General features: G+C 43.5%; 1 protein-coding gene across 7 annotated transcripts in view; it reads right to left on the bottom strand.

Annotated features, from left to right (window-relative positions):
• The window catches only part of LOC136749780 (septin-9), a 79457-nt gene that overhangs the window by 25948 nt on the left and 41369 nt on the right, over positions 1-12140 (bottom strand). The window contains exon 1 of one of the 7 annotated variants that reach the window (XM_066704321.1): positions 2508-2551. The exons of the other annotated variants lie outside the window; for them this stretch is intronic. The gene's annotated coding sequence lies outside the window, so the exon portion shown is untranslated. Of the gene's footprint in view, positions 1-2507; positions 2552-12140 lie in introns of those variants that run through there. 7 annotated transcript variants of the gene reach the window in all.

Below are 12140 nucleotides of genomic sequence, written 5' to 3' on the forward strand. Positions count from 1 at the left end.
TTACTGACAGAAAGTGCCAGGGAATAGCCTGGCCAGGATATCTTAAGCATATCTCCCTGTGCTTCTTGGTAATTAAACCCAGTTGTGCATGTCGTGATGTCTAAATAAGGAATGCCAGAAACAGGATATTGGCATTCTTGTAAATCCTCCATTACGCGCCTTATCACTCGCTCGATCTGAGGATGGCTGATGTCAAGACGCAGTCAGAGGCTGTTGGAGAAGCCAGCGCTCTGTCAACCATGCTGACGCAAAGCAGAGCCCCACAGCTCAACACCGGTCACAGATATCTCACCAGACAAACACTCCCACACATCCATCTGTGACAGGAGAGAGAAAGCTGTCATGAAATGCAGTTTTTATGTTCAAAATGTGTCTCTTAACAATGAAGACATTGTCCAAGGGTAGTGAGAGAGCCTCCTAATGCTGATGAAAACCAAACACGAGTTGAGGAATAAAATGTTGCACTTTTTTTTTTTCACTGTGATTTGTTCAATATAGTTTTGCACATGAGATACGGTCGAACATGGTTAAGAAAGGTTTAAGTCTTCAGCCCTTTGATCTCCTCAGAAGCATACCTGTTCCTATAATGTGCAAGCTAGACAACAAACAAATGAATCCCAAAACACTAAGAAAGCATTACTTATCTACCTTAAATATGGTCTCCGGTTTCTCTATGCATGAGTGTTTAAAGTTACTGTGTAAACACAGGGGTATCTCAGATATTTGCTTTCTTGATTGACAGAAAGAATGAAGGTCCCAAAGACTATAGCATCTGGCATGGACACAAGCAGATCACATCAAGCAGAGTACAACAGGACAACAACTACTGCCCTTGTTCAGCCATAGATTTTGTCTGACCAGCCGTGTTGTTTAATTCTATAATAAATAACCCAGAAGAAACAACTCCTCAGCTACTCCTCTGAGATCAATGTGGCTGGTTAAGTATCAACTTGCAGACTCACTGCAGCCTCCAGACAGGCACCTAAGCAAGTGAGCGCAAGCCCCGATTAGCTAATAAACTCAAAGTTAACCTAATGTCGGTTTCCTCTTCTCTCTCCCACCTTCTGTAAACAACAGGTCTGCTACCTTCCTTTTTATTATTCTTCTTTCTTTAGCCTCACTTCCCTCTCTCTCGCTCGCTCGCTCTACGGTCGACGCTGAAAAGCAACACATGATCTGTAGGCCTCGTAAACACATGACACTAGACAGGTGGGTATTATCAGATGCCGTGCTGTAGCTGCAAGCAGGACTGTATTTATGTGTATACACGTACGTACATGAAAGTGTTTACAGCACAACAGTCTTTTAACGCAAGGCCTTTAACTGAAACACAGGCAAGGTTTGATGCATTGGAGGCATTGGTAAGGATAATATACCTGCGAGCTGCTCAAACTCCAAAGATTGGAGAAAGGTTCGGTTTGAATTGATGGGGAACTCGGAAAAGGAGAAATCATTCTCCCTACCTTGCTTTGCCACTGAAAGAAGCCGGTACCAGACTGAAGACATTTAAAAAGCCGCGCTATGATCTTCTATGACTATCTTCCCCCCAAGCAGAATTACGCTCCAGCTTTAATTTTGCGATCACCTCGGTGACCTGTGCTGTCTAATGTAACGTGATAACCTGTTGCTTATTGAATGCGACATTAGTTGCCAGTTCAAATTCCTTTTATTTCAGGAAAAAAGGGGGAAACAAAACTAAAACAGTAACACCCAGTACAGTGTTTCACTCCAGCACTCAGACACATCCTCCAATGGTAAGCTTTACAGAGACATGTTTGTATTACATTGTCTTACTTTACTTGAATCAATAAAATACTCAACTAAAAAGACCACATTGTACATAAACACACACACACACACACTATTATTTAGCCCGCCCTTTCTGTGGACAAAACAAGCTTTCTGACCATACCAAACCACCCTGAAATAAAATAACTGCATTGTCATTGAAGGAAGAAAGAGAAAAATAAAAGGAATCAAATAAAAAAAAAGAAAGATAAGATTTGTAAAAAAAAAGTTGCCCTGCTGTGGATATTGTATTTCAATATACATCTCTCAATGGGTCACAGGAACAGAGAGCAAGAAAGAAAGGAATTAAATTACACAGGACCTCAGAGCTGATGAGCAATTAAAGAGAATTCCAGTGCACAAACACTCCCCCACTTTACAAGATTGATTAAGCGTCTCTAACGAGAGAGCTGCAGACACAAAACAAAGGAGGGAGAGGAGAAAAATACATCCACACCAGGAAATGAAGAGAAAATGAAGTACAATGCTCTCCCTACATTGGAGAAACTGCAGAATGAGCACTGCCACAATCAACCTCCAATAACAAACCAAATCATCTCTCTCTCTCTCTCTCACCTGATACAATTTTACATGAGCCAAGCACATCCCAGCCCACTGTTAAAGCTCAGCAGCAGCATGCTTTAGCAGCCAGCTAGGAGGCTGTGTGTGGGGGGTGATTCAATGTTAAGAACAGTAAAAGGTAGATATCAAGCACTTACCCACCCGGCCCGGCTCTCACAGTATCCTCCTGAGTGTTTGAGAGAGAAACACAGACAGCACCAAGGCTCCGCCCACCTCCAGGTCACATGACAGGCAGCAGTGCTGACCACACCCCTCATTCATTGATCGTCAATAGGGCATTGTGGAGGCTGTGTAAACCCACAGAAAGGCAGGAGCGCATCTCTGCTGCGCAGCTCTCAGCCTGCCCAGCTCCAGCACTGTGTGTTTGGGCCTTCTTCCTCCCTGAGCCATGGTGCCAGATTGGATTAGCACAAACATAGCGCTAGGCCGGGCTTTTACCTCACAGATGTGATTACATCTACCTATGGGTCTGTCAGCTAAGCCTTAGCACTATATAGGCCTATATATATATGTGTGTGTGTGTGTACAAATAGTGTGTGTATAAATATGGATATTATTATAAATAAAATAAAAAAACGGAAACAAATCACATCTACCTTGAATTAATGTTACAAATATATACTATAGTTATATTAGCCTATATAAATAATGAGACTTCTAGATTCAGAGTAACACTTATTGTCATTAATCTCAGTTAAATCTCCAAAAGCACATATCATTCAGCATTGCCAAACATGTTGTGTTGTTCAGGGCCGACACGTTTTGCAGAGCATAATAACTTGCCCTCAGATTCTGTTACCTAGAAATAACACAGACTGAACCCCACAATGCTCAGAGTGAGTAAATTGATTGACCCGGGTCAGAGCACATCATGCAAAACAAAAAGTAGTAACGCAAACAGTTGCACAGAATTGCAAACGTTCACTTTAATGGTTGTTTCTGCTTGTGAGGTGGACAGACGGATCTGACACATCACTCTAGCTCTCTCATTGTCTCAGTATGGCCAAGTAACTATTCTCCTTCAGACAACCACATACCAATACCATCATCTCATCTGTGCTACAGGCAAGATCCGCAAAAGGACCAGTTTATTTTAGCACACGTACCACAGTAGGCTAAAGGTCCTCTGACATAGTCTCTTACAGCTCGATAGTGATCTCTGGCACATTTTAAACCTGATTTTGATCGGTTGCATTTACTAACCTACTAACAAAATCCTGATAATCTGTACAGTTTTTATTTGTCGGTTACTCGATTACTTGATTCTTGAGGACAGTGCTGACCTTATTAATCCCAAACTGACTATCTTAAACAACATGGCTGCTTTTTCCAGATTTAATTAGCTACTTCCAGGATAACCAGTGCCTTTTCAGCGTATGTTGGCATTGTTTAAGGGACGTCTACAAGCTGAGCTACACAGGGCAGCAGTTCAAACATCTGGAAAAAGATCAGGGGAAGCTCTCCCTGGAACACCTCGTACACTTTACACGAAGAAGATCCAGGTCTGAGTATAACACAAGGGAGTGCCAAGCGTATAGGATAGATAGGTCTCCTCAAAACAAAAGTAAAAATGCTTGATGAGGTCAGCCTGTCGCTTAGCTGCTCAGATACCAACTACACGGATGACACAGAAAGTTGGCCCCAGTGTTCACAGCCCTTCCGACTTCACCGTACTCTTCTCTGATGCGAAAGGAGGTCAGCCTGTTTCACAGAGAGAGGAACAGAGCATTTCTGAGTTGTGCTACGACCCAATAATGAGAGAGAGAACAAACCCACAGAGGATTAGCCCGACGATGTAAAGCTTAGAATCAGACTTGGAGCTTCTGTTCTCTGTCCAAGGATCATAAAGCGAAGTATTCATAGACCGCACAGCCCTGTTTACTTCCCCCAAAACCACAGTAGCTTGTTTACTTGATGAGAACATGCAGAGATCAGAGGGGCGCTTAGGTTACTGAATGCAAACTAATATATGCAACTTGAAATATTCCAGATTTATTTGCCCTGAATGCATACCAATTAGAGTTTCTACAGGAAAGGGTGGATTATAGTGTTTGAACAGAATACAACATGAGATATGGAGTTGTAGGCGTTCACAGATTTACCTGCCACACTGTATGTTGAAATCGATGGTAATCTTTAAGCTTTTGGTTTCCAGGCAGTTAAAAGCGAAGCTAGAACAGCTGGAGAGCCTCTCTAAGCAGCCCTTCAGCTCCGACCCCGGACACAGGAGAGTGCTTGGGAATGAGGATGACTTTTATAACTGACTGTCCCTTTACAGTATTCTCTGACAGAACGTAAAGTTTCCTAAAACAAAACAGACAGCTCATACATTCAAAACATCCTCCTCTCTTTGTTCTGTATGAAAAAATCGTTTGACAGAGAAAAGCTTTCCAGAGTTTCTCTTGAGCAGCTTAGAGAGAGAGAGAGAGAGAGAGAGAGAGAGAGAGAGAGAGAGAGAGAGAGAGAGAGAGAGAAAGCATCTTATTTATAACTGCTTGGAGGCCTAGCTGAGGTAAACAATGGCAGGGCGCCGAGTTCAAGACATAGAGGGCAGCAGCACTGGGGTTTGGCTTGTTTTGTTTTGGATTTTTTTTCATTGTCCTCCAAAAAAACACACACATGAAAAAAAGAGGATGAAAAATGTCCCTTATTAGCTCTAATGAAAACCATTTGCAGGCGGAGCGCCTCATCCAGTACACAGTAACAAGAATGCTTCAATACTTACAGGGACTGCAAGGCCACCTGTCCTCCGAAGGACGATCTGTCGGACCGCGATAATTGATCATACTGTGGTGAGATCTGCTTTTCATCCCATCAAAGTTGCCAGAGAGCTGAACTATGGGGACCGAGGCGCGCTAGCACTTTGCTCGACATCTGACAGCTGTGGGCCCTGCATCTCCGGCACGGAGCAACACGCTCGCTCCAAACCTCCGACGCTAATCATAAACATATTGGGCTTTAAAGGAAAACAAAAAGCATTGCTCATGGATCAGCCTCCTGGGAAATCACGACTTCCAATTCATCACAGCAAAAATAACCGAGGGTCCATGAACATGAAGCCAACCCTAATTCTCTTCTTTCTTAATTTTTCAACTTAGTTTTTTTTTGGTGTTTAAATTTTGACGTTCATCATCAATAACAGCATCTTTCAAACACAGTGCAAGGGAAAATTAAAGCCACACACAGCAGTTTTGGAAATAAAATGCAATCCCATACCAAAAATAGACATGGATTTGGAACTAAAGGCTTTATACACAACCCTTGTGTTTTAGTCTGTGCCATTTTTATAGAAAACTCCCATAACATACCCATGGCTATGGAGAAAAAAGATGTAAGACAGTGAGTCAGTGGTGAAGCCAGGGCTTGAAATGGTAACAACCTGGTAACCAGCTTTATCCCACATAATCTGGACCACCTAGCCTTTTCTTGCTTCATATTATGAACATTTTCCAGTTGTGGTTGAAAGTGTTGACTCTCGTCACCGGGACCACGTTATTTGGTGATCCCATGGTAGCAGGAATTGTTTAGGCAATAGAAGCTTCATCCATCGTGGCCCCAGCCCAGATAATGTCAGGGATTGTGTCAAGCATAGAAGCGTTTAATCTGAAATGCAACACAAATCACTCCTGCAGCGCCACGGTCATAGCCTGCGACAGATAATCTCCTATCAGTATCAGACAACTGCTGTGGACCCTGTGGGTGCTGTAGCTAATGCCAGGATAATGCCCTGCTATCTCACCACTGCAGCTGTGGAGCAGCTATTAACACAGTGTCTGCGCCGTGCTTTACAACACCGCTGTCTGAGGAAAAAACAAACTAGTATCGCCAGACTGCCAGGTTGGTGAGACTGCGGGTTTGGTGTGCTGCTCCTCTGTGCCAGGTTTTACTGTGTCTGGCAGCCTTTTGTTTATCATGAGCAGTATATACGTTTTCTTCTTTAACAACCTAGACAAGTATGTTGTGTGTGTGTGTGTGTGTGTGTGTGTGTGAGTGAGAGAATTAGAGAGAGAGAGAGAGACAAATTCCAAGGCTGTTTGGAATAGCACGGACAATTGTGTGACTCAGTCGAACCCACTTATTCTTTAAAAGCTTTGTGTTATAAAAAACACTGCTGTGATAAAGAAAAAACACTGGGCTTAGAATCAAAAAACATATTAGAACTGATACAAGAACTCGCAAGTTTAAAAAAATACATATCACAGCAGGGCTTCGCGGAGAGATAAGTGTAACCTCTTTCTTACTTTGCAGTGAGTCAGGACTCGTAATCTTTAGGAAAGAGGTCATGTCTGCAGGGTTGAGTTTGGTGGGAAAGTTATTAAATCACAGGCTCCCACCAACAGCTCAGAATGAACTTCCCTTCCTGCGGCCCATATTGGGCTGCCGTGGCCCGGCTGACACAGTCGAAGTGTTTACTTTTAATGTCCTGCTGCAAATAAACGCTCGGTGTCGTAAACGTGAGCGGTGAAGTTCGGGGAAGGAGAACTGGAGTGACGTGCCTGATTTCAAATTCATTCTGCTAAACAAACAAAAGCTGAGCCAATGCTGCTCCAGGAATATGTTTTACAAGTCCTCCCCGTACACTGTGTATCCAAGACAAAATCACTACTGTTTGTAAAAGGCCCTGTGACTGATCTCCAAATCCGTATGTTGATGCACCTTCTTTAAAAGGCCGTGCTCATGTCTCCGATGCGGCCAGAGAATCAATGTTTACGAGTGGGGGCTGTTTACTCCGAACGTAGTTGATGGGTCACATGAGTGGCGGCTCTGGGAAAGCAGGAAGTGTTTCCTCCACATGCAGTTAAAAATAAAGGAGGCGGGCCGCAACTGCAGAGAGTGCACAGTAGGAGACTGTACCGATCTCTTCTCAACCTTGTGAAAGTCTATAAAAGTCATCCTCTTCTGCGGTATTATAATTGGTAGCAGTAATAGTGATTGTAGTATCAGTACTCCTTGTATTAAACTCTGAACAAGATCTCTGACTACTGCGGGGTCCTCACACCCCTCACTGCAAGACCGTCAGTGTCTAGTGGATTAGATGCTGTATATATTCTGTAAATTACAATCCCTGGCCCAGACCTCCCAGATGCAACTGTATCAAACCAGATCCTGCACAGTGTCAGCTAGGGGTCAGAAACCTGCCCGTTGTGTCAGGGCTGATGAAAAGCAGACGAGCTGTTGTAGATCGGCTGGTACTCAAGTTGACGGGAAACACTTCTTCATTGCAGTGATGTCACATGTAACAAAGTGAACACATCCATAGCGTTGTGACGTGGCGCACTTCCACACTGCTTACTTTTGTCAATGTTGGCGAATGTGTGCGTGTGTTTTTCATTGTTTTGTTTTGTTTTGGCGTGTGTGTGCTTAAATGATTAAGTATTAATAAATGATTAAGTATTATTCTTTGGCAGTCTTGTATTTTGAGTTTTGAATGGGTGCCCTTTTGGATAAAGGTATCAGATAAATAAAACAAGTGAATCATCATCATCATCATTTGTCCTGTAGTGACTCCTGTTGCCAGCAGCGGGATCTGCACTAGCTGGTCTGGCGGTACCATGCTGTCAACAGCTGATTGCAAATTCTCACACCATAATATGCAATTACCTCCCTCACCTTTTGAAAAAACCAACGCCAAACACCCTCGGAAGGAATGCGTTCTCTAAACAGCCCCTCCGGCACAGACGAGGAGTGAGCACATACAACAAGAGCAACATTTTCTTGCCATTAACTGTGCAAGATGACTTTCTTTTCTCTTCTGTTTTTCTTTTTTCTCAAGTGGATCTATGTAATTATATTACTGGTAGTGCTGAGTAATAGGTTGTGACCAATGGGGCATGCAATTAAACTCTATGATTACTGACCTCGTACAAATCAGTTCCAGATGCCGGCAGCAGTCTCTCTCCGGCTACAATGTTGGAGGACGTTTATTTAAACAAAAGTTAAGACCCAGAAAAACTCTTTCTCTTTAATCTGTAGTTTTACGAAGTGGGGCTTGATGTAGTTTATTGGACCTGACCGGACGTCCCCACCTTTTATTTCTGGGACATTTGATAAGAAAAGTGATCTTGTTATTCTTGTTTACATCATGTTTGTCAAAATGAATGCTGTTGGCAACCTCCTGGGAAGTACACAATTAATTATTCCAGAAAACATCCCCAACAAGATCTCTGAGCATGTGCGCTCCTTTAGAAAAATCTACCCAGATTCTCAAAAAATGGAAAAAGACAAACTGAGCCAAACTGGGTAGTGGTTTTGTGCCGTGACCCACAATTGTGGTCGATTGCTTTTGTTCGACTCCCTTTCCACCTCGTTTCAATCTGGTAATTTCCAATTCCAATTCCCCTCATGAATATTACATTTCAGAACTGAACTGGAATCGGCCCGTCGATGGCCACCACTCTGTTGTGAACTAACATCAAAGACATGTTCTGGTTCATGGCTTCGAAGAACGGAACCGTCTTTATTATTACAATTATAATTATTGATTTCTTAGCGGACGCCCTCTGCCCAGGTGACTGTAAAGCACAACAGCCTTGAACTGAGAAAGAGAGAGAGATAAAGGATATTTATTTAAGTGACAAAATGGGGAATACCAGAATCCAAAAAGAGCATAGACTGGGATATCTCAAAAGTTCTGTCATACCTCACTGCTCCAGAATCCACGGCAAGGAGTATCCGACGTCACGAGGTGAAAGGTCACCCACAGCTAGTTTGAGCATGAGTTTTGTGTTCGGTGGTAGTCCCTGCCCCACTGACCTTTTGTTGCTGGTCTGAGACATGTAATCACTCCCATGTGCTCCACTAATAATCTGGACAGACAGAAACAAATAAATAGACCTAGGCGAACCCCTCCCAGCTAGGTGCTCACCTCTCTCAAATCCCTTCTCAGCAGTGTCTCAGTCGATGTCTCTCAAAACCACTACTTCCATGAGGACAATTTCACCTTTCATTCTGATTTCAAGGGAAAGTGCTTTTGCATGCCGAATGAGCGTGGGACTTTGCATACAGTATTTTGGTTTGCATATCATCCAGGAATGAACTGGAACCTCCCTGGCTTCTAGCCGGAACACAAGCCACTCATGATACAGTGTAAAATAACTCCCCCCTCTTCCCCAGGCAGTTTCTACAATCAGATGAGGGTTTGTCCATCTGTCTCTGTGGAATCTGTGGCTCCGGGGCTTCCTGCTCTGTTCTCCAGGGTTCATGTGATTTTCATGTTGTGACACACAGGATACTGGCGAGGGCCAGACAAAACAGGAGAGGGGGACTCGCTCGGTGTCACGGGGAGGTGGGGGATTATCGAGAGAGGAATTTGGAAATTTCTCCAATCTCTGACCCCGCAGCACACTTAACTTCCCAGAGAGACCCCCGCTTTGTCACCGCTTGTGCTCATTCAGTCCTTTCAATTGTATGGGTTCAAATGAACCCGGGCAGGCAGCGCAGCAGTGTGATTTCTACACAATGGGTGTTTGGTTACGGACAGAGAATGCAAGCAAACGCAATAATAAACTCGCCGCTGAAGGTTAAGCAAATGGAACCATGTTTTTTTTTCCTCTTTGTGTGTATGAGTGTGTGTGTAGGGGGTGTTTTTGTTGTTGCTGTTGCATTTCAACGCCCTCGTGAAAAGCTTTGATTGCTTCTTCTTGTACTGTTCACGGTTCTCCTGCACAGTTCAGGCCTGCACTGCATTCACAACCATCAGCCTGCCTCACAGAGAGACTAATAGTGCGAACTGGTGCCAGAGGGGTGCCTATTCAAGTCTAGAGTCTCTAAAGTTGCCTGATGAAGTTTTTCTAGTAACAGGCCACGCTCTACTTGCGCCCCAGATAAATCCGTCCTGCAGCTTTCCTTTCTTCAGTCTGCCGGTCTGCCATCTCTTGCCACTTAATAAGCGCTTACTTCATCGCCAATTTAGAAAGAAAACAAATATCAGAGCTTGTTTCTACGGGAGACTAATCCTGTGCCACAACAACGCTCCTGCATGTGACAGCAGGAAATAGTTTAATTATTTCCTGAAGTTCACAGCAGAAGGAGGTCACAGCTTTGACATGAGTGTGCAGGGGAAGGGGTGAGGAGTGACTGTTACATTTTCCAAAACCTCACATTTCTGACCAACGAAAATTAAATAAACACCTTATTATTTTCAGCAGACAGAAATTTGTGTTTGTAAACCAGGATCACAACAGTTGCTGATTCCAACCAATTTTAATGAAGTCAATAGATAGAATGTATCAATAATGTTCTCAGAGTTGAAATGTAGATGTGTCTGTTGTTGAATTGACCACGAATTGCTGACATTTATGTGTTCAATTAAACTGCACAGATGAGGACAAAGAGATCGGGAGGAGTTTGTGTGAGGTCAACGCTTGGGGAACAATCACTATGACGCTGGCTGGAAGGAAGTAGAGGAAATGTGTGTGTGTGTGCATGAGGTCATTTCCTGTTGGAAACTCAGGACAGGAAAGTGGTTTATCCACAACTGTTTGACACTGTAAGCGTTTTCATCACGAGATGATCCACAACAAACACAGACTGAAGCGGCCCAGCATGGTGTGGAAAACTCTGCTCCCCTGCAGTTACTAGAGGCCACACAACAGGCTTTGACTGATATAAACCTGAATACACGTGGAGGCCCAGAACTGCAAGAGAAAAGTAGGCCCCAACAGCCACTCAGGAATTGCTACAGTCAGGAAAAGTCACTAATTGCAATGTGTACAAAAAAAAGAGTAAAAAACTCCACAATGGCACACTGTTTTGTCTTAAGCCTTTCCTTTGTCAAAGGTTACCTTAAAGGAACTCAAAGGTATTCAAAGCATCCAGACCAAATCTCAGTATTGCCCCTAAACACTTTCTTTCATCATCTGCGGTGAGGCTGGCGTGATGCCTGAGGGCAGGCTTCGCTTAATTTGAAGAGAGACTATCCTAAACAAGAGTGATTCCTGTGGGCAAATATTTTTAAAACATTTCCCGTGAATTGAGGAAGTCTTGGTCACACAGGAACCGATAACACACAAGAGAAAAGCACCACGTCAACTCCAGCCTCAGTAAGCCTCTATATAGACATTGAACACGGTACCAAAACTGGAAATACGCTTATTCCTCTCTACACAACATGCATCTTATGAAAGACTGGCCGCTTTTTCTTACCGTGGTAACCCTATTGAAAACCAGTGATGTTTGATGATTACTATCATTGTTGTTGTTGTTGTTATGCTACACAATAAACCCTTGCCGAAGAAGCAACCAGAGTATTGTCGTCTGGATAATGTTGGGTGCCTCCAACCACCGGTCTAAAGTGGGTGGTCTTTAAATATAGCAATTACACATAAGAGAATGAAGATGCAAGTTATTTGGACAATGTAAGGATCACAACAAGAAGAAAAAAGATCAGCATTTCATTGCTTATGATACGGTAGCTCTGTCCTAAATCCTCCTCTGCAGCCAGGAGCTCCTCTCCCTTAAAAAAAATGCTGGGGGGCCTGGATGAGCCAGTTGCATGTCAACTCTTAGACATCTCATTCACTGAGCAGGCCAGGAATTCACCTCTGTTCTTCATCCTAAAGCAAGCCACACATCCCTGTCCAAGCTAGCAGCTTGTGTAATATATGAGCTCTCCATCACAGCACCACGGCTGTTAAAGGCAAAATACGGCCTGTTTTCCTGGTCACTACACTGTAAACTGATTGATTGAAGCTGCAGGAACACACATGCATTCCTAAACCACAGAACCAGATACAAAAAACGTGACTTGTTTTAAAACATCATTTCTCATC

This window comes from Amia ocellicauda, chromosome 5 (assembly GCF_036373705.1).
Source record: "Amia ocellicauda isolate fAmiCal2 chromosome 5, fAmiCal2.hap1, whole genome shotgun sequence".
Classification (NCBI taxonomy): domain Eukaryota; kingdom Metazoa; phylum Chordata; class Actinopteri; order Amiiformes; family Amiidae; genus Amia; species Amia ocellicauda.